The 26107-nt window shown below is 41.1% G+C and overlaps 1 long non-coding RNA gene across 1 annotated transcript; it reads right to left on the bottom strand.

Annotated features, from left to right (window-relative positions):
• Positions 1-19612: 19612 nt before the first annotated feature.
• LOC126267553 (uncharacterized) lies at positions 19613-25902 on the bottom strand. The gene is made up of 2 exons (XR_007549020.1): positions 25621-25902; positions 19613-19936 (listed from the first exon to the last, which is right to left on the bottom strand). It is a non-coding gene; the product is annotated as an uncharacterized LOC126267553 (long non-coding RNA).
• Positions 25903-26107: the final 205 nt, after the last annotated feature.

The following is a 26107-nucleotide window of genomic DNA, read 5'->3' on the forward strand; positions in this document are numbered from 1 at the left end:
CACATTAATACAAAGATATTTTCGAGGAAAAGCAAAGCTGGAGGTAAGTCAAGAAGCAGATATGACAAAAAAACTCCAATGGAGATTAGTTAGAGAGATGTAGCGTCCCTTACACCTGTGAAACACAGAGCGTTTCGTAACTTTCAACTGTGAGTTGAAGTGGACGAGACATAGAAAATACATACAGAGGTTTCACCTGTATAACGGGAAATCTTTTCAAAGGAAATCTATAAGAATAATGAAGTGACTTTTATACAATGTAGTATACAGAGCGGGACAAGAATGAGAACAGCTGCTGTCATAGAACAAAAGAAGACGAATATGTACTGTGCAGAGTTTCTCAAATGCCAGCTTCAAAGACATTTAAATCAGTAGATCTCGACGTATTCGCGTTTCTTTACTTGTCAGTATCAGTTAAAATGTCAGGTAATATAATGCACCATGTTAGGTAAAGTAACATAATACATAGCGTCATCCTCCCCCAGGTGCAAATCAAATCCCCGGAAGCTTTATCTTCCCAGATGAACATCCTTAGCTGTTACTTCTACGCTCTTCAGCCATATGATATTATCAAACACAGAAATTATGTATCCAACCTATTGCAAATAACTGTTTCGTACACTGACCTAGGTTTCGACACTTACTAAGTGTATCTTCATGAGAATGAAATTTTGAGAAACAGTATCATTACATTGCGAGAAAGCAACGGTCAGAATTTAGAACACTTACCCTCAAGTGAAAAACAAAATTGTATATGATTGCTGGGAAACAGCCATGTTTTAAGTTATATGATATTAAATTTTATTTTACTAGGGCTAGAGAATCGTATGGATTTTGGGCACAGGAAGAGAGACTTTCGCTTATAAATTGCAAAACGCAGGTGTGCCAATACGTTGCAATAAGAGAGCTCACGGCTCTGGAGAAATAGGATTAACTCTTAAAAAAGCGCAAATATGTCAAGATGTTTCAATTCCGACGTCTTCGAAGCTGCCAGCTAAGTCGAAAAGCTACTTCCCTTCTTTGACACCCCTAACTCTTCTCGGGATATATTCGCCTTTCTGGTAGAAGCATTTTTTGTTTGGTTCCTAACATTCACTCAAATATAATTTTGGCGCTAAACGACGATACCTTGACAACCGATGTAGGTTTCTGTTTACTCTGACGAAGATTGACCCAGTATGGTTTCTTTATAGTCATTCCAGCTATGTTTTTCATGTTGTGGCAATACATAAAGCTTCCACAAAACAACAGGAGGACCATTAATTAAATGTATTTTTCTAGCTTGTTACAAAATATGAACCACAATTTTTTTTCTGAAACATGTAAGTTGCTAGCGTAAAATGACTCCCGAAAAAAGTAATTTTTCACGTAAAATACGAATGAAGCTAGATTTTCAAAAGCCAGTTCTCAGTTTCATCGTAACGATACATTTTCTTATTATCTGAATTACTTGAAATCGTTCCGCACATTCATTTCAGGTAAGAATGAATTTTACGTGCCACGTTTACCTCGACTTTAAACCATTGTATGTAGACAACGGATAAAGATTATTGGATAAAAAAATTCATTTTGAATTTATTCATTTATCTACCTTAGTAATAAGTTTGAAACGATTCGAGTATCTTTAAAATATAGAAGTGGTGCGCTTCAAACACCTATCAGAAAAGCGTGCTTTTGCACGTAAAATCCGAACGTTGTACATATAAGTGGTGTTAGTAGCAGGGCACTGATTTCAGCCCAATTAACATCTTCAGCAATAGAAATTAATCGATTCACAAAATCTTCCTGAGTGCCACCTGTAGCTACAGTAAGAAATATGTTCGAATGGCTATACAATTGGCAGTTGACCCTAAACAACTAAAAGTGTGATTTCATCCACCTGAGTGCTAAAAGGGACTCATTAAACTTCGGTTATATGACAAATCAGTCTAATCTAAAAGCCGTAAATTCAACTAAATACCTAGGCATTACAATTAAGAAAAACTGAAACTGAAAAGAACACATAAAAAAATGTTGTGGGAAGGCTAACCAAAGACTGCGTTTTATTGGCAGGACACATAGAAAATGTAACAGTCCTACTAAGGAGACTGCCTACACTACGCTTGTCCGTCCTCTTTTAGAATACTGCTGCGCGTTGTGGGATCCTTACCAGGTAGGACTGACGGATTACATGGAAAAAGTTCAAAGAAAGGTAGCACGGTTTGTATTATCGCTAAATATTGGAGAGAGTCTCACAGAAATGATACAGAGTTTGGGATGGAAATAATTAAAAGAAAGGCGGTTTTCGTTGCGACGAAATATTTTCACGAAATTCCTATCACCGACTTTCTCCTCCAAATGCGAAAATATTTTGTGGAAAACGACATACATACGGCGGAACGATCACCACGACAAAATAAGGGAAATCAGAGCAAGTAGGGAAAGATACAGGTGTTCATTCTTTCCGCGTGCTATACGAGATTGGAATAATAGAGAATTGTGAAGGTGGTTTGATGAGCCCTCTGCCAGGTACTTAAATGTGATTTGAAGAGTATGCATGTAGATGTAGATGTAGATATAGATGCCACTACCCCGGACTAAACCAAAAATCCTTTACCCCACATTCCTAGCTCAAAACTCTTACACCACTGACGTTTATAAATGTCGTTCCTATAGCAAATTTCATATCTGCGAAGCTACAACCATTATATTGCTCATACCAACGGTCTTGCCGCAGTGGTTACAGCGTTCCCGTCAGATCACCGAAGCAAAGCACTGCCGGACTTGGCTAGCACTTGGATGAGCAGTCATTCGGGTCTGTCGAGCGCTGTTAGCAAAGGGAATGCACACAGCTCTTCTGAGGCCACTTCCAGGAGCTACTTGACTGAGAAATAACGGCTCTAGTCACGAAAATTGACAACGGCTGGGAGCGAAGTGTTGCTGACTACATGGGTCTCCATATGCGCATCCAGTGACGCCTAAAGGCTGAGGATGACACGGCAGTCGATCGGTGACCGTCGGGCCTCCGAGACCTTTTCTGACGAAGTTTAGTTTTATTACATTACACATACAGTAAAGAACGCTGACACCATTGGTTATCAGACATTTTCTCGCACTTCCCATCTGTCATACATGTTGTGTGCAGTAAATTATTTTCATATAGCTACTAAAACACGCCTCCCACAACCAACGACAATAAAGTACCCATACTGGCACTGACAATAAATACACAATTACTCCACACAGCATTTTGGTAAGCCTGCTTTCAACTTTCTCCAGTGCCTTGCCTATGGCACATAGTCTTACGCGAAGTTGAAGGCGATATCCAGTATCTACAATATAATGTTAAAGCATACAGAGAATTATTGAGAAACATAATTAATGTATTGTCCAAGATATAACGTGTGTATTATAAACAGCTATCATTTAGCTAAACCGAACATAGAAGTCCACAGTTCTGAAGAGTTTTTAACACAACTGTAATTATCCTGTTAATTGTACACTGATCAGCCACAAAATTATGACCACCTACGCAATAGCCGGTACGCCTCCCTTTGGCGCGGATAACAGCGGCGACGCGTCGTCGCGTGGAAGCAGTGAGACCGTAGTAAGCTGCAGTAGGGAGGTGGCATCACACACATGTCACCTAATTTCCGAAAATTCCCGGGAGGGGGCAATGAGCTCTGACGCCACGTTCAGTCGCATCCCAAATGTGTTCAGATGTGCCGAGTTGGAGGGGGGGAAGGGTTCGGATGGAGATGGGGGTGGTTAGCAAATCAAGTGGTACTCGCCAGTGTGTTTCTCGAAACACTCAATCACAAATAATGTTCAAATGTGTGTGAAATCTTATGGGACTTAACTGCTAAGGTTATCAGTCTCTAAGCTTACACACTGCGTAACCTAAATTATCCTAAGGACAAACATACACAACCATGCCCGATGGAGGACTCGAACCTCCACCTGGATCAGCCTCATGGTCCATGACTGCAGCGCCTTAGACCGCTCGGCTAACCCCTCGCACACTCCATCACACTTCTGATCTTGTGACATGCCGCATTATCTTGTTGAAAAATGCCACTGCTGTCATGAAACATGATCGTCATGAAGTGGCGTACGTGTTCTACAAGCAGTGTACGCTTCTCCTTGGTCATGGTGGTGCCTTGCACGAGCTCCACTGGTCCAATAGATGAATACATAGATGTTCATCAGAGCATAATGGAGGCGCCGCCAGCTTGTCTGTGTTGTCTCTGTCCCCCAGAAAAGGCGTCAAGGAGCTGTTTCCTTTGAAGATGACGAATTAGCGCTTTCTCATTGGCATGATGAAGAAGATATTGGTTTCATCGGACCATGCAATGCTCTACCTCTGTGCCAACTTTCACTGTCGATGGTCACGTGCCCATTTCAGTGATGGTGTTAAAATCGGCTGCGGAGGCCCATCGTTAAGAGTGTTCGATGCACTGTGTATTCAGACGCAATTCTACTCCACCCAGCATTAAAATCTGATGTTAGTTCCGCCACAGTTCGCCCCCTGTTCTGTTTTACCAGTCTGTGCAACCTGCGACGTCCGACATCGGTAATGAGGAATGACCGCCCAACCCCATATCTTCTGAATGTGGTTTCACCTTGGAGTTTCCAAGTATTGAAGACACTCACTACGAAATTCCTCGAACACCCGAGAAATCATGCAGTTTCTGAAAAGCTTGTGGCGAGCCTCTGAGCCATCAGGAGGTGCTCTCGGTCAAACTCAGATACATCTCACGCCTTCCCCATTCTATACACGGACAACGCATTCACGAATACTACATGCACTCTGTGTGTGTCTGACCGGAAGTAATTCTCCGCCAACCAGGTGATGCTGCTATCGAGTTTACATCGATAGTAGGTCGGTGGTCTTAATGGTCTGGCTAATCACTGTAGGTCGTTCTTAAGCAGAACAAAATAACTGTCAAATCTAAATTTTGAGTGTTTGTTCATTATTTTATCAATCTTATTTCTACATGTTTCCAACTACTACTTTAGTCCTTTAGGAGGAACATGCGAAGTTTTTAAAGTGTCTTCTATGTTGCTAGCTGCTAGCGGCGCGATTATTAGTGCACATCTGCTGTCTATAAGCCGTTCTATTACTCGGGCCTACATATTCTTTGTACGTAATCATGAATCTGCGTCCAGTCTAACCAGTGCAGAACCATATGTATGTTCCACATCGTAACTTTTATACTTCCAGTGCTTAATATGTTTTGTTTCTTCCGTGATCCACTGTTTTCATTAATCCATGTTTCAAACTAAACCGTAAATGAATCTTTACTTGAAAAGCTATATCAATATTTTTGTGAAACACAGGGGCCAACTTCTCATTATTCCATAGTACTGGAAGCCAACAAATTTTCTTTCTTTCCTCTGGGGTTTTGCTTGCCTATGTTTTGGAGAAATATCCGTAATAGTTTGCTCTTGTGACCGTTAGCTATAGCCACCTATTTAAGGATATCGAATTTCCATTGCAGCCATATTTTCAAGCGGCGGTTTACAGAGCAGCTCGGCTAGTGCACGAAAAACGCCTTTTCGTGTTGTGAGGGGTGATTTGAAGCAGCATCTATTTGTGCATCTGATTGCGATGGTTTACGATAAATAGAAAAACTAATTTTTCCTTTCCCTCTAACAACAATTATGCCCACAATGTTTATTTTTCTATCTACTTTCTTTACGTGTACTTCATATTTCCATGCCAATGGTTGAATATTGACTGGAGGTTTTGAAGATCAGTATCCTCATCTTTGGGTATTAAAAACGTATTGTCTACATACCACCTATAAATCTTACTCACATCATTTCATATTATGCACAAAAATATCCACAAGCAGCACGAAGGGACAATTGCCAATAGCGAGTACAAGTTTTTGTTGGACAACCTTTCCATCAAAAGCGAAATAATTATAGATTAAAGCGAATTCAAAAGATTCAAGTAGTTCCCCTCTACACTTCTAACCGTTATGTATGAGTTTCTCCATAATAATCGTCAAAGTGTTAGCTACTGGTACATTTGCATATAAAATTTACATATCAAAACATGCCAAAATCTTTTCATCAGAGACTACATCATTTTTAATTTCACTAGCGAAGACTGTGCTACTAGAGACACTATAATTAACAGAAAATTTATATGAACTTTCTAGCTTCCTGTACAAGAATGTGTTAAACTGTGCGAATGGGGCATTTTTACTGTTAACAATAATACGCAAGCTCCTACTTTGAATTTTAATTAGTGCCTTTGCTGGTGGATGTGTGAGTTCATTTTTATCAGCCTATGCTTTTTATGTGTGAGAAACAAAACTGTGAATCTTCAGTTCTCTTTCTCAGTGCTGTCTGAAAAAATTTTATTCGATCTTTCTCTGTCTGACATATGCTATTCTCCTCAAAATAAAGTAAATACTTTGGTCTGTATACATCATCCTGTATCAAAATTAACTTGTTTCCCTTACACTTTTAGTGTTTCGTTTCCCTGTAAAAGCTATTAATGCTTTCAATAAGTTTTATGTTCCTGCGTCCATTACGGATAGTCCTTTAACTATGATCCCCATTTGACAGCAGGCTTTGCGCACTAACTGCTGCTCTAGCCACCTCAATATCACTCTGTATCAGCTGTGTGTGCACACAGTTTTAACCTCTGCTGCCATGTCTGCTACTCTGCTATTGGTCATCAGGACTGCTGGAATGATCTTTGTGGAGAGCACCTGCGAAGCACCAGCCACGCGAGTGCCGGTATTGAAGGCACTTCAAAAATTACACATATTCCCATAAAGGATAGAAGCTAAACTTGCTTGAGCAGAGGAAAATATATAGAAATAATATTACAGAGCCTGATAAAATAATGACTGCATATTCGGAAACATCCTATAGTGAACAATGTAAATTAAATATAGTTGACTTAAATGTTCTTCAGCACATTAGGCTGGTATGTTAGGTTAAAATGAAAGCTTTCGACAGTGCATAGAGAGTGCAGTCCTCTGATGTTTTAACGTGATACTGTAGATACTGGCTACAGTCTGTAAATGTGCACGAGAAGACATGCTATAGGCAAGGAATTAGTGAAAATTTACTAAAGTAGGCTCGAAATGTTGTGTGTAACGACTGTGTATTTGTTGCTACTGTCTGTATGGTTGCGTTATTGTGGTTGGGTATGGAATAAGTGTTGTAGTAGCTGTATGAAAATAAATTGTTTGTACACAATGTACATGCCAGACGACAGACATATAGATAAGCATCTCTAACTATTGGTGACAGCGCTCGTTATTTTTCTAAATAAATGTTTTATTTATGATGTGAGATGAAGACAGCATACATTTAATACAATAGTTGTAACTGAAAGTGTAACAAGATATTTTACATCATGTACTCGACAAGTGCAATTATGAAATATGCTTAAGCAGAACATTTCAGAACGTCAGTGGTTTTATTAACTGCAGGGTATACATCGGCAATCCACCTGTCCTGGTGACGAATCCTTTTAAAAGATTCCATAGTTTACGATGGGGGCTGAAAATGGCTCACGATACAGTTTAAACTCTGTTAGTCTATCATGGACAGGGGAATCGGCTGGTCAAGTAACTGTCAATGTGAATGAAGTTCACCAACATCCGTGTAACTTAAGATATTATTTTATTTTATTTTGAACGCTAACAGTTTCAGCATTTCACTATGCATTCTCAAGCCCCATATGAATCCTGCCATATAAACGAAAATGTTTTATACAGCCATAAATCTCTGGATGTCATGAATTCAATCGTGCACTAGTGTTTCATTCGAAAACTTGATAGCAACTGCTATTCAGTACTTATCTGACGCAGCATGAGTGCAAATGGTGCGGAGGATATGTGTTTTATTGATTTAATGATGGACCACATGGCTTACATAATGTCCTAAAAACATATATGCAGAAGTGTGAATATCCGTGTTTCTTGGGATTATATTTTCACACACTATAATGAAGCAGAGTGTGACACTCCCCGCTGGATACTGACACCACCGCAGTCCCCTGACCTTAATCCAATTCAGAATTTGTGTAATGTACTCGAAAGAAATATGAGAAATCATCAGCATCCAACAGAAATAATCTACAGAACGCACTAGTAGAGAAATGGCAGTACAAACAACAGATCCTCTGATGAAATCCATGCCAAGGGGAATTTAAGTGATTATAAAGAGCAAAGGAGTATACTAAGTACAAGCCACAACATTCAGAGACTAATTTTCAGTGTTGCAGTGGAATACTTATTTTGCATCCTAAACTGCCTATCTTTACTTTTGATTGTTCAACTATTTTTATGTACACAGAAATTTATGTTCCTTTATTGTCATCTCCATTTCACTGAATAACAAAAAATTCCATGTTCCTGTTGTACTACATTTTGACAGTTTTCCACAATCTACACACGTTAAATATAACATAACGTAGTAGATGAATACTGTTTGGCGTAACTGTACAGGCACCGTTCGCCTACTGTCAGGAATTTCCGCTAGATTGGGCAAAATTGTTCTCTCTCTCTCTCTCTCTCTCTCTCTCTCTCTCTCTCTCTCTCTCTCTCTCTCTCTAAACTGCGTTGAAAGCTGCCTTCGAAAAGCGTTTGTCTGAACGCCCACATGGCTGCACACACACTGATATCCACACACACACACACACACACACACACACACACACACACACAAACACACACAGACAACACACACACACACACACACGATGCTAGGCTAATGGAGTGGGGAATCGCTGATACTGAAAGACATTGAACAAACTCTTTTCATGGACGCTTGGATGTTTTTTTAATGAATTCGGTGATTTTTGAGACAGGGATGACCAGATGTTTCCCAAGATCCTTTTATTTTTCATTTATTTTTATGTAATTAGTCTTTCTTTTGGTTTTGTGCTATCCTCCAGCTTTCTTTGTTTTAATGCTAATGTTTCAGTCTCCACGTGACGACATGTTCTTAGCCAAAGGATATCACATACCCGGGAAACATGATGAAAGTGAAAACGATGCACTAATGGCATGTGAGCATAACGCAATGGAGCTGTAAATGAGAGGAAGGAAAGGTGAAGTACTAGAGTTAGTTACCGACATAGCCTCGCGTTTTGAATGCAGAAGTAGACAAAGAAAATTCGTTACGAGCGCATCTTGGTAAAGGAATAGTTAATGTTATAAAATACAGGTTTTTAGTGTGAAACATCTTAAGCCTTCCATAGTTAACTACGTTCCCAAGGATTATTAGTAAATCTGCTATTTTAGCCTGCCTTACGCTTCAGATACGTTCTGTTTCCTCTTACAATATAAAAATGGTTCAAATGGCTCTGAGCACTATGCGACTTAACTTCTGAGGTCATCAGTCTCCTAGACTTAGAACTACGTAAACCTAACTAGCCTAAGGACATCACACACATCCATGCCCGAGGCAGGATTCGAACCTGCGACCGTGACCGTAGCGGTCGCTCGGTTCCAGACTGTAGCGCCTATAACCTCACGGCCACTCAGGCCGGCTCTTACAATATATTTGATAGTGAATGGGATCGTAAAGCAAAATATTTCAGAAACTATCGTGGTGGTAAAACTGTAGCACGTCTCTAGTGAAATCACGCAGTACTTGCTTGCAATTTAGATACAGTCGCAAGGCGTCGAAAATAGTAAATGGTATAAGCGTTATGGCGTACGGAAGTGAGGTATAAGGTTTAAAGGCTTTTGCAATTAAAAAAAATGTTTTTATGCTTTTATGCCCTGTGTACGTTCTGTCAAATTATTCAACAGACCGTGTTCAAAAGAAAGTTGTCACGAAGTTTCGCATGTATCGCAGCTTGTGTGTGGTGGAACAGCCTCGCTTAGAAGTGCGGGCTGCAGATGACGTTCTCCCAACGCCCCGCCAATTGTAACGGAAATTTCCGCTTTCCAGCGCGACATCGACGAGGCAGGCAAGTTGTAGGATGGTTGATTTGAGGGAGGGCACCAAACAGCATCCGGTGGGCAGGTACGTTGGTTGGCTGGTTGATCTGGGAAAAGGGACCGAACAGTGAGGGGATCAGTCCCACCGCATTAGCGAAGGATGGGGAAGGAAGGCCGTCGTGCATTTTCAAAGGAACCCTCCCGGCATTTGCCTCGAGCGACTTGTGCAAAACGTAAACCAGGATGGCCGGACGCGGGTTTGAACTGGCGTCCTCCCGAATGCGTGTCGAGTGTGGGAAGGGAAGATGCTGTACGTGCAGTGACGTGGTCTACACAGAATAGTATGCGCTGGTCTAAAACCATTTTCAAGAATGTCACTACGTGAATATTGTAGATGTTACTGATTGTAGGAAGTTCGGTTGACGTTCATAAATGAAATGACGTCTTCAAGTCACCGGTATTTCTGAAATAACGTCGCTGAAATTATCTACATAATAGCAATATATGGTGCATCAATAATTTGCAAATAGTGGTATTGTGTATGCAGCTTCCTCACACCAACGCTCATCTCGACTCTTCCGTTCCACAACATACTCGGCGCAGCCGGGGGCCGCCCAGCGCCGGTTACCGTGAAGTGGCCAGCCAAACTTACTGCCTACGCACTCGCTTCGGTCCCCATCTGCCGAAACAATAGCAACAACGCCAAGATTTCAACAACCATAGCGTGTACCATGTATTATACGGTACTACAGCAGTTAATGGTTGAGAACGGACACATCACTTTATGTCAGTAGGTATAGAAATAGCATTAGTCGTTAAAACAGAGTTACCGGTCAGTATGGGCGAGCGGTTCTGGGCGCTTCAGTCTGGAACCGCGCGACCGCTACCGTGGCAGTTTCGAATCCTGCCTCGGGCATGGGTGTGTGTGATGTCCTTAGGTTAGTTAGGTTTCAGTAGTTCTAAGTTCTAGGGGACGGATGACCTGAGCAGTTAAGTCCCATATTGCTCAGAGCCATTTTTTTTAAAAACAGAGTTCTTTATCTACGCGGAAGAACCCTGTGCTGTAAGGCCTGTAAAAGAAACATGTAAGTTGCCCTCTATGCTTTGTTTCTGTCTGAAATTTAATCCAACATTATAGAATCTAATATGAACTGAACTGTAACTGGTCTGAATGCAGCCTGACTTTGTACTAAATGCGCAAGGGAAGTAAAACAGTTATCTGGGGTAACTGAAATTTCCACTTACCTCGCGTCTTCACAACATTGCTTCAGATTTCTCGAAAGCACATCAAACAGCAAGCAGGCAGCGGCTAAGCCAAACTTTTGTTTGTAAATACATATTCAGTCTGTTGCCCGTGGTAATGCGGATAAACAGTGAGGTGGGAAAGGTAACAATTCCTCTGAAAATATTACAAGACTACACTTTTAGAATGAAATATATATTTACAAAAAACTGATACTTCACTTATCTTTACACATAACTTTGGTCTGTACAGTACTAGGCTTAACAAGGTGAACATCAATTTACAAAAGAACAAAAAAAAAAAAAACAATGAGCTTAATCACTTAAAATGCAAACCCGTTGAAAATGTGTGTGAAATCTTATGGGACTTAACTGCTAAGTTAAGACACTGCTAAGTTTAGACACTACTTAACCTAAATTATCCTAAGGACAAACACACACACCTCCGCCGGGATCAGCCGCACAGTCGATGACTGCAGCGCCCAAGACCGCTCAGCTAATCCCACGCGGCTGCGGCTGCAAATCCGTGACTCAGGGAAGTGGGCTGGTCTTTCTCTCAGGTCTAAGCAATTCAAATAGCCGACAATAATCATTCCTAGCTGCGCAGTGCTAAAGTCTTACCTCAAAATTCTTCTCTTGAAAAAATAGTGACATTATTCAAAATTTATATTACTTTCACCTTTCTGTCCTTTCTTCATGTAACAGATGCAATCACAAGTTCATGCAGTACTATTAAATACACCCATCATCTACCACACTTCAGCTAAAAATGTATCAGACTGCGGAGTGGCAAAGATTGTGCGTCGACAAGACCAAAGACTGTTTAACAGTAACGACACTTGCTCTCTGTTTGACGTTAACACCGATGACATTAAAAAATAAATACCACATGACCACCTTACAAGCTAACCCAGAAATAGTGGCATACGAGTGAATTTTCCTGCTACAAGGCAAGTGCTGGGATGTTTCCTTACGAAAGGACACGGCCGATGCACTATTTTATCCTTCGCATTAGTTTAAGTAATACTAGCAGTAGCTTAACTCATAGGTGGATCGCGTTTGCAAAGATGTTAGACATGTAATCGAACTATAGTAAAAGAGCAGAAAATAACATAAATCGTGCATAGGCGCATTTACGCAGTTACAGGTCTGGTTCATAGAGAATGGGGCGGGTAGGTGTTCGTGGTGTAGTAGTAGAAAACATCCTAATATTTGCACACTAGACGCCCGCCAATTTCAATTCCACTAAGTCAGTTGCGCAGACCTGATCTTCCTGCTTTTGCCGTAGTCCCTTCCCCACCATGTGGCTTTTGCAGTCATCTTTTGATTTCTCATCACTGGCGGGTCTTCATATTTTTCTATCCAAACGTAGGTTTATTCCGTTTAGTTTCTTGCAAGGTCTTACCTAAACTCCTCTTTAGATCCATATCCGCGGCCCACAGTGCTGAAGTACACTGCCTGCGTCCGCTACCCATTGAAATTTTCGATGTTTCATTTTTGTAACCGTCCAAATTAAGCGATTCTGACAATTCGCACTTTGCAAGACCGTGTACCTGTAATGGCCAAATCTAAAATTTGTTATGTGATTATTTCTTCCCCTACCTTTCTGTTTAAATTGTTTATAATTGCCTTAGTTTTTGCCGTTACTACACTTTTTTATTCTCATTACGTTGTTCATAAATGTATCTGAGGATACGATTAAATCACCGCGAAACAGGTCGTGTATGATACTATAAGAAAGGAACTATTAACAGCTAATGCGTCTACCAGAAGCTTTTTAGAAATATTTCTATTAGTACGTAAGCCACGGATGCTCTAACCGTAAACTAATATATTCTAACATGCGATGCATTGCTAAACGGGCTTTGTATGTTTTGAAGAACAATTGTCGTGTTAAAATTATTGCTAATATTAAGTTTAATAAGATCTGTCTCGCCAGAAAGCTAATTTCAAACTATCTCAGACATCTATTTAATAAACGGGTGCATTTGTCTGATTTTCGGCTGCGTAGCTTAACTGCTTTCTATAACCTGGAGGAAATTTGGTTCCTGTATGTAAAGGAGGAAAATTAATAACTTGAGTACAAAGTATTAATGTTCCACAATAATATCTATTAGTTCGCTATGAACCGTCTTTCCGCTTCTTAGGCCATCATCAGATAACTTAATGCTAAACAGATAGTTTACACAACTTCAGCGAGAATTCATAGCTGTGCCAAGAATGCTGCACAAAGATATGTGACTTTCGTGACTATATCGATACATAACACATCTCGCATCGTTTGAATGACATTCATATGACGTGAAATGTGATGTTGCCCATAAAGGAACTAAAGACAGAAAACTATACTGAAATTCTGGCTATTAATAAAGACTAATCAAAGAATCCTGAGCTGGTCCTTAACGACCAAACACAGTTCCATTACTCACGCTTATTCAACTAGCAGCCACTTATCATTCCTCTCACAAGTGGCTAATAAGCTTGTCATAAATTTTCCACTCGCATATTCCACAGCCTTCATTCTTCCCTTCCTTTTATTCGGTCTGGTCACTACATTCACCAGTTTGTCCACATGGCATAGTAGCCTGTGCAAATTCTCACTTGTAGAACATTTCTGTTTTACACGCTCATATCGTTTTAATATTTGAATATACTTTAATATAAGCTGTATTTGTTCAGAGTCTCTTTAGGCGTTACATCATGCTTGTGTTTTGTATCTGTATAGTCATAAAATGTCCCATATCTTTCTACAGCATTCTTTATACGGCTATGAATTCTCGCTTAAGTTGTGTGGACTATGTGTTTAGCATTAAGTTATGTGACGATGGCCCATGAGGTGGACAGCCGGTTCATAAAGAACTAATTAACATTCCATCTACATCTACATTTATACTCCGCAAGCCACTCAACGGTGTGTGGCGGAGGGCACTTTATGTGCCACTGTCATTACCTCCCTTTTCTGTTCCAGTCGCGTATGGTTCGCGGGAATAACGACTGCCGGAAAGCCTCCGTGCGCGCCCGAATTTCTCTAATTTTACATTCGTGATCTCCTCGGGAGGTATAAGTAGGGGGAAGCAATACATTCGATAGCTCATCCAGAAATGCACCCTCTCGAAACCTGGCGAGCAAGCTACACCGCGACGCAGAGCGCCTCTCTTCCAGAGTCTGCCACTTGAGTTTGCTAAACATCTCCGTAGCGCTATCACGGTTACCAAATAACCCTGTGACGAAACGCGCAGCTCTCCTTTGGATCTTCTCTATCTCCTCCGTCAACCACATCTGGTACGGATCCCACACTGATGAGCAATACTCAAGTATAGGTCAAACGAGTATTTTGTAAGCAACCTCCTTTGTTGATGGACTACATTTTCTAAGAACTCTCCCAATGAATGTCAACCTGGCACCCGCCTTACCGACAATTAATATTATATGATTATTCCACTTCAAATCGTTCCGTACGCATACTCCCAGATATTTTACAGAAGTAACGGCTACCAGTATTCGTTCTGCTATAATATAATCATACAATAAAGGATCCTTCTTTCTATGTATTTGCAATACATTACATTTGTCTATGTTAAGGATCAGTTGCCACTCCCTGATTATTGTGGAACATCAAGAAATCCATATTAATATTTGCGAAATCACTGTTCTGTGCATTCGAAATTCGAAGCAAATATTTCTTTCTTTTTTCGCCTCTGGAGAATGGCCGCTAATTGAGATCTCTACGTGTTCCCTGACGATCGTTTTATGTACTTTAGAGTAACTAATATCTTTGTGACGATATACGCTAGAGCAAGACTCTTATTCCCCTACTGGAACTTTCATAAATTAGCCCATACTGGAATAGGGGTCCTACTGTGTAGTCCTTCAAGCTGATTTCCTTGTTGTCTCAGCTATGATGCTAATTTTAAATTTGAAGGTAACGTTGTGAAATATTCTATGAATATATTACTCCAAGTTACCTGTGTGTGTTGCGCGAATTTATCACAACATTTTTTAGCAGATTGGAACATTTATTACTCTGTAGCCAAATTCGCCTTCTGGCCCTGCAAATACAAGGCAGTGGAAGGAATTGAAGTCAAGCTACACAGGTTGCAACTTATCTGTCGTCTGAGTGACATATATTTGTAATGTGTGACTAATCAACTTAAAAATTGTAATGGGAAGCTACAAGTAACAATACCTCTTACTTACAGTATCTCACTTCATTATTATCAATGTGAAAGTAAGTGCTGTAAATTTCGACTACAGTGTCGTCAGTGTATTATGATCTAGAATGGCTGTAGCTACACTACACTTGAATATGAATATTAACTGTGTGCTGGCGTAAGCTGGCGCCAGTACACCAGGCGGCAAAGAGGTTGCGAGGAGGTCGATTGTAGGCACCGGAGCAAGAGAGCCTATCAGGAGAGAGGCCAGTGACAGACTCGCAAACAACTCGCCACCAACGCCCTCTCGACAGCCAGTATTTAGATCGCCACCGTTGACCCACATCCAGTCAGTTCCATCCCACTCACTCGCACCCACAATTAGCAGTTACCTCAGCCTCTACCTAGCAACCTAATAGCGGACTTGTAGACTTGTTCTTCACCCGCAGTGGGGGTAACGTGGACTATCATGGAAGAGCTTGTACCACAACAACTAGCTTCTGTTAAGTAGCTTTCTTATCCTTATGAATAAATAACCCTATTAATCATTCGTGCAGTTTGTGTTATAGAGGAGGATACCGGCCACCAAGAAACCTCCTCTCCTTGCTGCCCATGGTACAAGCCACAGTGACAACGAGACGAGACAAAAAACTTTGTAAATTTGCTTTGTAAATTTCATTCATTTTGCGTGATCCAAATCTCTCCAAACTGATCGTCACAATCCGTGAATGAAAGTGAATGAAATGAATGACTATTAATAATACAGAGAACGGCTCCCTCCTGAAACAAGTGGTTAGACACTGGACTCGCATTCGGGAGGACGACGGTTCAATCCCGCGTCCGGCCATCCTGATTTAGGTTTTCCGTGATTTCCCTAAATCACTCCAGGCGAATGCCGGGATGGTTCCTCTGAAAGGGCACGGCCAACGTCCTTCCCAATCCTTCCCTACTCCGATGAGACCGATGACCACGCTGTCTGGTCTCCTTCCCCAACCAACCAACCAACCAATCTCCTGAAACAATGACAACATATTGGCTAACTGTAGCATATTGGATCAGTCTTGCTTTACTGCGTAATAAATCATAGCTGCATGTTCCTATAAGAAATCACAGCGTGGCAGATAGTCTTACAACAGCTATATAGCAGCTTTGCGAAAGCAACTACTTTGTTACCAAAAAATTAAATGTCTGTGCAATAGTGCAATGTGTGACAGTACAGTTGTGTCAAGATTTATCTTCAAACTGTGAGGAGAAACTTGCAGATGTTGGCAAATAAATGAAAAAGCAACTTTAATTTTAAATCATACGACTACTTTTTAATAAGACAGAAATGAAGCAGATTAACTTTAAAACTATGCTTTTCCTTTGACATTGGCAAAGGAGGAGACCTGGTTCAGACACACGGTACTTAAACTTACTATTTGCTATTTTTATGGAATAGCTTTAGCTGAAAGGCGAAGGGTGAACAATGCTTATCAAAAGCTAGAACACACGAGCGATAATTTTTATATGGATCCCAAAGTATACCCATTGTTCATGGGAATCACAGCTTCGAGCTAAAACGCTACATGAAAGTTAAATGTGCAGTGTTCACACCCTATAAGAACTTCGTCCATGTTATCTCCATCCAAATGTACAATTTCTATGTGAAAATATCTCGAAACCATTCTCTATCCTCTTTTACACCGTGGGACGTCTCGAAGAAAAGTCCTCCTCTGATCGTCAAGTGCTCCTCACTCACCGATGACCTGACACAGCAGCAGAATGACAGTGACGACACCGGCTTGTAGCACAACCTCTGGTAGCCAAAGAGGAACATATCACTCATGCGATCAGGGCTGCCAAGGCGCTCATAATGGCAAACATTGCAAACAATCCGGCATTTTTCATGATACAGAAACTTTTCGAGGTATGATATATGTCTTCTGGTAAACATCACTCTGAGCTGGACGAATTCAATGGTAATGTGCAAGTACATTTACTTCCAAGATTTTTAATAATTTTGTGTCTTCTCGGTTCAGATACGGTAAAAAGAACTATTGAATATATCTGACATTATCAGATTAGGTGAAAAGGATCGTAAGCTGATAATCAAATACCCAATTGTAATTATATGTAAATTGTAGGTGGAGCAGTGGGGGGAGGGGGGAGGGAGGAGGGGAGAAAGGAAAGGAACGAAAAAGGGATACTGATGTCAGCTTCATCAGGACGTTATCCGGAATCTGTGGATACGGGAGAAAATATGTACTGGATCGGGATTCGAACCCAGGATCTCTTACTTACTATGCAAGTGCGTGAGCCACTGCGCCATCCAGCAGACAGAGTGAGCACATCTGCACGGACGATCTCGACACACATCACGGCCGAAGTACACTCCCACCAAAGACCACCTGCCCGCAGTGCCTGTCTGTTTCCTATGAGTGTGCCCGCATCTCGTGGTCGTGCGGTAGCGTTCTCGCTTCCCGCGCCCGGGTTCCCGGGTTCGATTCCCGGCGGGGTCAGGGATTTTCTCTGCCTCGTGATGGCTGGGTGTTGTGTGTTGTTCTTAGGTTAGTTAGGTTTAAGTAGTTGTAAGTTCTAGGGGACTTATGACCATAGATATTAAGTCCCATAGTACTCAGAGCCATTTGAACCATTTGAACCTATGAGTGTCCATGTTCGGTACTCCGAGATTCCCGCAGAAGGTCAGGCGCACTTGTGCATCCGCACTGAGGAAGGTTGATCCACTGCCCATCTAGGCGAACCATTTATATGAGTGTGTGGTCCGAAAGAACAGACGCCACGCAGTCATACGAAATTATAAATTTTTTGCCAGTATATATTACTTACCATTACGTTCGTTTTAGGCTGTACATAACAGATTTTACCTGAAGATTTTATAATATGAATGTTCTGTGCGCTGCGTCTGCGTTGTATACTGCTTGTTGCACTTCTGATACTATATGTGGTGTGGTAGTTCCTTACTTTTAATAATAAGCCAATAATAATTTTTACATTACATTTTACTTTATTACTGTTTTGAATAATATTATTAGCTGTGTATTCTGTTCAGTACAAGCAAACATTTATTAGTATTTGAATAATATTGTTACGTTTATGCTCTATTAACTAAAAGCAAACACTTGTAGCCTGTTTTGCCTTTTACGAGGACAAATCTCTATGTGCAGTAACTCACTGTAACGAAAATAATTACACAGACGTTAGACTGTGTAAAAGAAAAATTTAGAACGATGTACAGGCTCTATGTTTCAGTAGCAGTCAAAGATAGCGCGGTACTTTCCATAAATTAATCTTCTTCTAAATAATTATTTTCTTGAAACTTCGTGGCAGATTAAAACTGTATGCCGGGTCGAGACACTAACTCGGTACCTTTGCCTTCCTGGTGGAAATAAAGCTGTGAGTATCGGTCGTGAATCGTTCTTGGGTAGCTCAGTCGGTGCAACACTTCCCCGCGAATGGAAGAGGTCCCGAGGTCGAGTCTCGGCCCGGCGCACACTTTTAATCTACCATGGATTTTGATATCAGCGGACACTCCACTGTAGAGAGAAAACTTCATTCTGAATTATTTGCCTATTCGTTTGTCACTACATAATATAGTATACTTTCCTTTGCATTCTTTTTAGGTTAAGTATAACGGATTTACGTGAAGATTTAAGAAAAAAATGTTATGGCGATAGAATTGTGTTTGCACACTGCTATTTGCATTTATAATACTATGTGTGGTTTGTTAACTCGCTTCAAAGAAATAACAAATAAATTCGAAAGCAAGTCAATAGAAATTTTAATGTAACTTGTTTCTTAAATCAATTTTCCTTTCGGTTTGACGGTTTTCATATCTGAAAGCTACGGAAACTGGTCATCACTTTGTAAAAAATTTTAATGTAGGAAGTGATTTGGTTAATACATATAAAGTTTAGAATGTTTTATTGAAAGTTTTTAATTTTTAATAATTTTGTAGAGACACTATTGTACATTCGGCGCCCGACAAGAGTGCTGGAGACGACTGATATAGTTTGTAAAAATTTTTTAAGTTCCAACAGTAAATGTCAGACCTAAAGTTTTTAGTATCATGCTTTTGCTTCCTTTGAACACTGATCAATACGTTGGCAATTGATTTTGATTTCCGTTGAATTTTTCATCTTGTATTATGTCTTGTTCTATTTCCTTACCTTGCGATGAATATCACGACATTTCAATGATGATGAAAAGTGACATTAACGCTGCAGTCGATACTTTGAACTATAAGATATTATTTCAGGTTGATAGTGTAGTTCTTTTCCTCTTTCAATCGATCGGAGAAATAATTATAGTAATACATGTTTGGAAAAATAAGGTTTTATTGTTGGCGACAGATGCAGATGTGCGGCATCTCCGAAGCATTTATTGTAGTTGCGAGGACAAGTAGGTCTCCCACATTAGTTGCAGCAGGTGTGGTTCGGCCCCTCAGCCGTGGTGCCCGTGGTGGCCGCCGCCGTAGTTTCCACCGCCATGGTGTCCGCCTTGGTGACCGCCTCCCCCATAGTGGCCGCCACCGCCGCCGCCACGTCCTCCGTGGTGCGCGGCCTCTGGCTCAGCCACGGCAGCGGCCTGCACTGACACGCAGCAGATGGCGACCAGCACCAGCAGCGCCGCGTAGACCACCTGCTCAGCAGAAAAGCATACATCGCGTTACCAGGCGAAGGGCACAGTTTAAGGCGAAATGCAAGTAGAGCGGGTTTTATATGTTCCCAAGTCTTAAATCTACATCTACATCTACGAGGGTCGGGCAAAAAGTAATGCCTCCCATTTTTTTTTCTACTTAAAAAAATTAAGTGAAGTGAAAAATTTGAATTTGGCGCCATTCCTCAAACCTTCTACTGCAATCCACTGCAGTAGTAACTTTCTGTGTCAACAGGTGGCAGCACAGCAGAAGTTTGTAAGATGGCCGACATCGATGTTCGTTTGAGACAGCGTTGTGTGATTGAATTCTTGAATGCAGAAGGTGAAACGCCCATACGCATTCATGAAAGACTGAAGAAGGTGTATGGTGTTGTGACAGTGGATGTCAGCACAGTTACACGATGGGTTCGTCGTTGTAAGGAAGCTGAAGGGCAAACACCGTTGACTGACGAAAAGCGGAGCGGCAGGCCGGTGAGTGCAGTGACTCCACACAACAGTCAGCAAGTTGATGACATCATTCGTGGTGACCGTCGGGTGACTGCAGATGAAGTGTGTCGCATTATTTCTCTTAGTAAAGGCAGTGTGATCACGATTATTAAACAATTGGGATACTCAAAAGTTTGTGCACAGTGGGTTCCAAGAATGTTAACCGATCAGAATAAAGAGGCAAGGAAAACAATAGCCTCCCAACACTTGCAGCGCTTCCGTTTGGAGGGAGATGAGTTTCTGAAAAAAATTGTGACCGGGGACGAAACATGGGTGCATTTTTTTGAACCCGAATCAAAGAGGCAGTCAATGGAGTGGCGTCACACAAGCTCGCCGAGGAAGAAAAAATTCAAAACTGTGCGATCGGCAGGGAAAGTTATGGCAACAGTTTTCTGGGATACAGAGGGTGTGATTCTGGTTGATTTTTTGGAGCAGGGATGCACAATAAATTCTGTTCAATACGTCACAACCCTCAAAAAACTTAAAGCACGTCTTCAGCGAGTTCGCCCAACAAAATCAATGGCAGATGTTCTTCTTTTGCATGACAATGCAAGACCACACACCAGTCGTCACACCTCTGACGAGATTGTCAAAATTGGATGGGGAGTTTTGCCTCATCCCCCATACAGCCCTGACCTGGCACCATCAGACTTCCATCTGTTCGGGCCACTAAAAGAAGCTCATCGTGGGATTCATTTTGAAGATGAGGAGGCCGTCAAAACATCCGTGCGTCAATAGCTTAGGAAGCAGAGCTGTGATTTTTACCGTGCTGGGATACATGCCCTTGTTCAAAGATGGACCAAAACTGTAGAGATGGGCGGAGATTACATTGAAAAATGACAACATGATCCTCAATGTTGTGGTTTTCAACCTATGTAATTGCATTTAAATTTCCTGACAATTAAATGTAGAAAAAAAATAGGAGGCATTACTTTTTGACTGACCCTCGTACATCCATACTCCGCAAGCCACCTGACGGTGTGTGGCAGATGGTACTATGAGTACCTCTATCGGTTCTCCCTTCTATTCCAGTCTCGTATTGTACGTGGAAAGAAGGATGGTCGGTATGCTTCTGTGTGGGCTCTAATCTCTCTGATTTTATCCTCATGATCTCTTCGCGAGATATACGTAGGAGGGAGCATTATACTGCTTGACTCTTCGGTGAAGGTATGTTCTCGAAACTTTAACAAAAGCCCGTACCGAGCTACTGAGCGTCTCTCCTGCAGAGTCTTCCACTGGAGTTTATCTATCATCTCCGTAACGCTTTCGCGATTACTAAATGATCCTGTAACGAAGCGCGCTGCTCTCCGTTGGATCTTCTCTATCTCTTCTGTCAACCCTATCTGGTGCGGATCACACACTGCTGAGCAGTATTCAAGCAGTGAGCGAACAAGCGTACTGTAACCTACTTCCTTTGTTGTCGGATTGCATTTCCTTAGGATTCTTCCAATTAATCTTAGTCTGGCATCTGCTTTACCGACGATCAACTTTATATGATCATTCCATTTTAAATCACTCCTAATGCGTACTCCCAGATAATTTATGGAATTAACTGCTTCCAGTTGCTGACCTGCTATTTTGTAGCTAAATGTTAAGGGACCTATCTTTCTATGTATTCGCATCACATTACACTTGTCTACATTGAAATTCAATTGCCATTCCGTGCACCATGCGTCAATTCGCTGCAGATCCTCCTGCATTTCAGTACAATCTTCCATTGTTGCAACCTCTCGATACACCACAGCATCATCTGCAAAAAGCCTCAGTGAACTTCCGATGTCATTCACCAGGTCATTTATGTATATTGTGAATAGCAACGGTCCTATGACACTCCCCTGCGGCACACCTGAAATCACTCTTACTTCGGAAGACTTCTCTCCATTGAGAATGACATGCTGCGTTGTGTTATCTAGGAACTCTTCAATCCAATCACACAATTGATCTGATAGTCCGTATGCTCTTACTTTGTTCATTGAACTACTGTCGGGAACTGTGTCAAACGCCTTGTGGAAGTCAAGTAACACGGCATCTACCTGTGAACCCGTGTCTATGGCCCTCTGAGTCTCGTGGACGAATAGCGTGAGCTGGGTTTCACACGACCGTCTTTTTCGAAACCCATGCTGATTCCTAGAGAGTAGATTTCTAGACTCCAGAAAAGACATTATACTCAAACATAATACGTGTTCCAAAATTCTACAACTGATCGACGTTAGAGATATAGGTCTATAGTTCTGCACATCTGTTCGACGTACCTTCTTGAAAACGGGGATGACATGTGCCCTTTTCCAATCCTTTGGAACGCTTCGCTCTTCTAGAGACCTACGGTACACCGCTGCAAGAAGGGGGGCAAGTTCCTTCGCGTACTCTGTGTAAAATCGAACTGGTATCCCATCAGGACCAGCGGCCTTTCCTCTTTTGAGCGATTTTAATTGTTTCTCTATCCCTCTGTCGTCTATTTCGATATCTACCATTTTGTCAACTGTGCGACAATCTAGAGAAGGAAGCACAGTGCAGTCTTCCTCTGTGAAACAGCTTTAGAAGAAGACATTTAGTATTTCGGCCTTTAGTCTGTCATCCTCTGTTTCAGTACCATTTTGGTCACAGAGTGTCTGGACATTTTGTTTTGATCCACCTACCGCTTTGACATAGGACCAAAATTTCTTAGGATTTTCTGCCAAGACAGTCGGGAAGAAAGAAGTATTACTCGTAAGCACAGACCCATGACCAGAGCGGCTGCAGAATCTGATTGAATGTTCCTGCTACGAGACACAAGAAAGCTACATGGCATGTAAACAAACAACCGCGTAATGGAAGAATGCATCGGATAGAAAGTCACATCTTTCCCTTGTCCCATAGAAGCTCTATTTGTTTTCGTTTTAAAACTATAAGCAGAAGTAAGTTCACTTTATTTGTACAGGTTCTATAGCACAAGAAGAAAAAGATTGATGTCAAATTTCTTCCACAACCTAATCAAAAACATCGACAGTTACAAGAGACAAACAGAGGTGGCTTTGGAGTTGTTCTAAAGAGGAAGAACGAAAGATTAGAGCTGAAATTTCTTTGTTTACATTTCTACGCACTGAACAAGAAAACGGGTACTTAAAACCCGTTTATGTCATACAGGATTACAAAACAGAGAACACCAGATTCAGGACATTTCTTTTAACGTAAACATCGTCTGGTTTTCAAACACCATCACAGCCCTGTTCGCCGTCCCTGTTTAGGGGCCAATCACGCAGCAACAACATAAATATTATATTTTGTGAATTTCCAGAAAACGTAATTAGGAGCGTATTTTTTAAATAAACATGTACTGTATGTTGTTTGTGTGCTTCCACAACGAATTATTATGCGGAAGAGGACAAATACAACGATTTTCTAGGTCTAGTGTGTAAAGGGACATCAGAACGGAACATTCCAAAAAATGAGAATTGAACAAAATTACCCTCCGATGATGGTAAAAAAGACAATGAAACAAGTTTGGGCTTTAAAAAGGATTAGTTATTTGCATTGTACTTTGGGCATTAAAAAGGAATAGTTTTTGCATTCGCATACCTCTTTGACTCAAGCGATGAAGCACGAACACGCGTCAATGGTTTTACAACAGTGAAAACACCCACATTTACAGTTTGAAAATGCCATATATCAAATATGGATTACCATATTAAAAACACAGGAAAGCAAGACAGCGTTCGCAGTCAGCAAAGATATTTTGTATTTCGAATTCAGCTCATTTTACAACTGATACCACCAAATTGATGTCTTCTTAAATTTGTACCGAACAAGGTCTTAATCATTACGAAAGTGGTCCGACTTTCGTTTGTGTCGGTGAAATGTCCCTAGAGATTCTCCCCACCTGCACCGTAGATCAATATCTATTTATTTCAGTTGTACCATAAAATCATTTCTGGTTTTTTTCAGTGCTTGCTCTCCTCCTCGGGCAGTTCAAATTCCGTCTCGGTATTAACCAAACACTGCTAGTCTCTGTGGTCATAGACCTCTGTTGACGGAGATCCTTTAGCAATTATAGCAAAGATGTTACGAATTTCCTATCTTTAGTGTAAATAGTAGCAAGAGATGAAATGAAACAGACGCCAAAAGAGGAATTTGGCACACATTTCGTGTGGCGAGAAAAGTGGCAGAGTGGTCTCAAAATGTCGAAAACATTGTATGGGAAGACAAGTTACTGTATAGAAAGAAACATAATGGCGTTGATTTTGTAAAGTGAACTTCAGTGAAAAGTCACTCTAGTACATTCTGCTAACAGTAACACAATGATTTTACAACAACCAAACATTTTTGCTAAGAAGTATAAATATTCGTTTCATTTTCAGAGACGTGGTGATCACAATCTTCCCTTTTCAAAACAATCCCCACTGTTCCCTAGTTTACAAAAAGACAGAAAAGGTCATGTAGAATAAAATAAACATAAAAATGGATTGGTTTATGATACTCCGGAAGTTCTGAGTGAGTACTACAATCCGAAAAATGACTTCGTTTACTTAGAACACTGTACCATTGGTTAATGTTATTGAAGTGTTATCATTATCGACTTGAGAAACACATAAAAACGCATAATATTGGCAGAATGGTACTGGACAGACAATACAGTTTGCAATGTACCGAGTAAAACGTGCAAGCACTCAACAATCTAGCGCTCGAGACAAAAAAAGGAATGAAACATCAAGGGTTCTTCGTGCGGTATAGCCGTCCATGTATTTCTGCTGGTGAATGTGATTATTCATCCTTTAGTAATTCACATACATCTTTCACGAAAAATTTTGCCCGGCAGTATGAAAGTAACTCTAACTAACCAGAGCGTACAAAGCGGCAAGAATTCTCAGAAACTAAATTGGGGCACTTTCACACACACATCAGCATTTCACCTGTACGATTACGATACACAGCTAAATTCTCTCAGACGGCGAGAGAAAAAAATCTCTCCATATTTTTCACTATCTGTTATTTTCTTCACGCTCTTCTGCTTTCCACAATTACTGTAACAAAATATTGAGCTAATAACACAGTTTCTCCCCGAACAATTCCAGTTCATATGCCCTAAGTACATCCTTACAACTATTGCATTGACTAAGTCCACTGTCTGTGAACTTCGTGGAGACGCTAATACTAAATCAATACATAAAAATAATTATTAGCAGCGATACGTGAGCAGCCCTTACCAGATAACTCTTCATGTCGCTGGAGTAAGATCAGTTCACGGTATTCACAGAGAATATGGTGAGTGTATGGAGCATGCAGGTCTTTTATACTACAACTCTTCGAGGACGGAGACAGCAAAAGCACGTCATTTCCGAGAATGTTACGAGGAGCACGTGTGATCCTTAAGCAGGGGTGGAGGGGGGAGGACATAAATATTACAGAAACGCGTGTACACTCGTGCTGCGGTGTCACGTGTTCGCGTAAACAATAACCCGACCGGTTCTCGGCTCTCCTGGTCTCGGGTATTCACCGACGTCGACAAAACCATGCTTGTTATCTGGCCTCGGACACGGCAGCTGAGTGTCTGCGTGTTCCAAAACCGGTCGACGCGCCTCTCTTGAGGTCACGTAGGCTGGATGCAGAGACCCTGTCATTTTCTGGTATTACAAAACTCGCTCAGTTTGATTCATCAACACTTCATGAGACACTGCAGTACGTATATAAACA

Source organism: Schistocerca gregaria, chromosome 4 (assembly GCF_023897955.1).
Source record: "Schistocerca gregaria isolate iqSchGreg1 chromosome 4, iqSchGreg1.2, whole genome shotgun sequence".
NCBI lineage: Eukaryota > Metazoa > Arthropoda > Insecta > Orthoptera > Acrididae > Schistocerca > Schistocerca gregaria.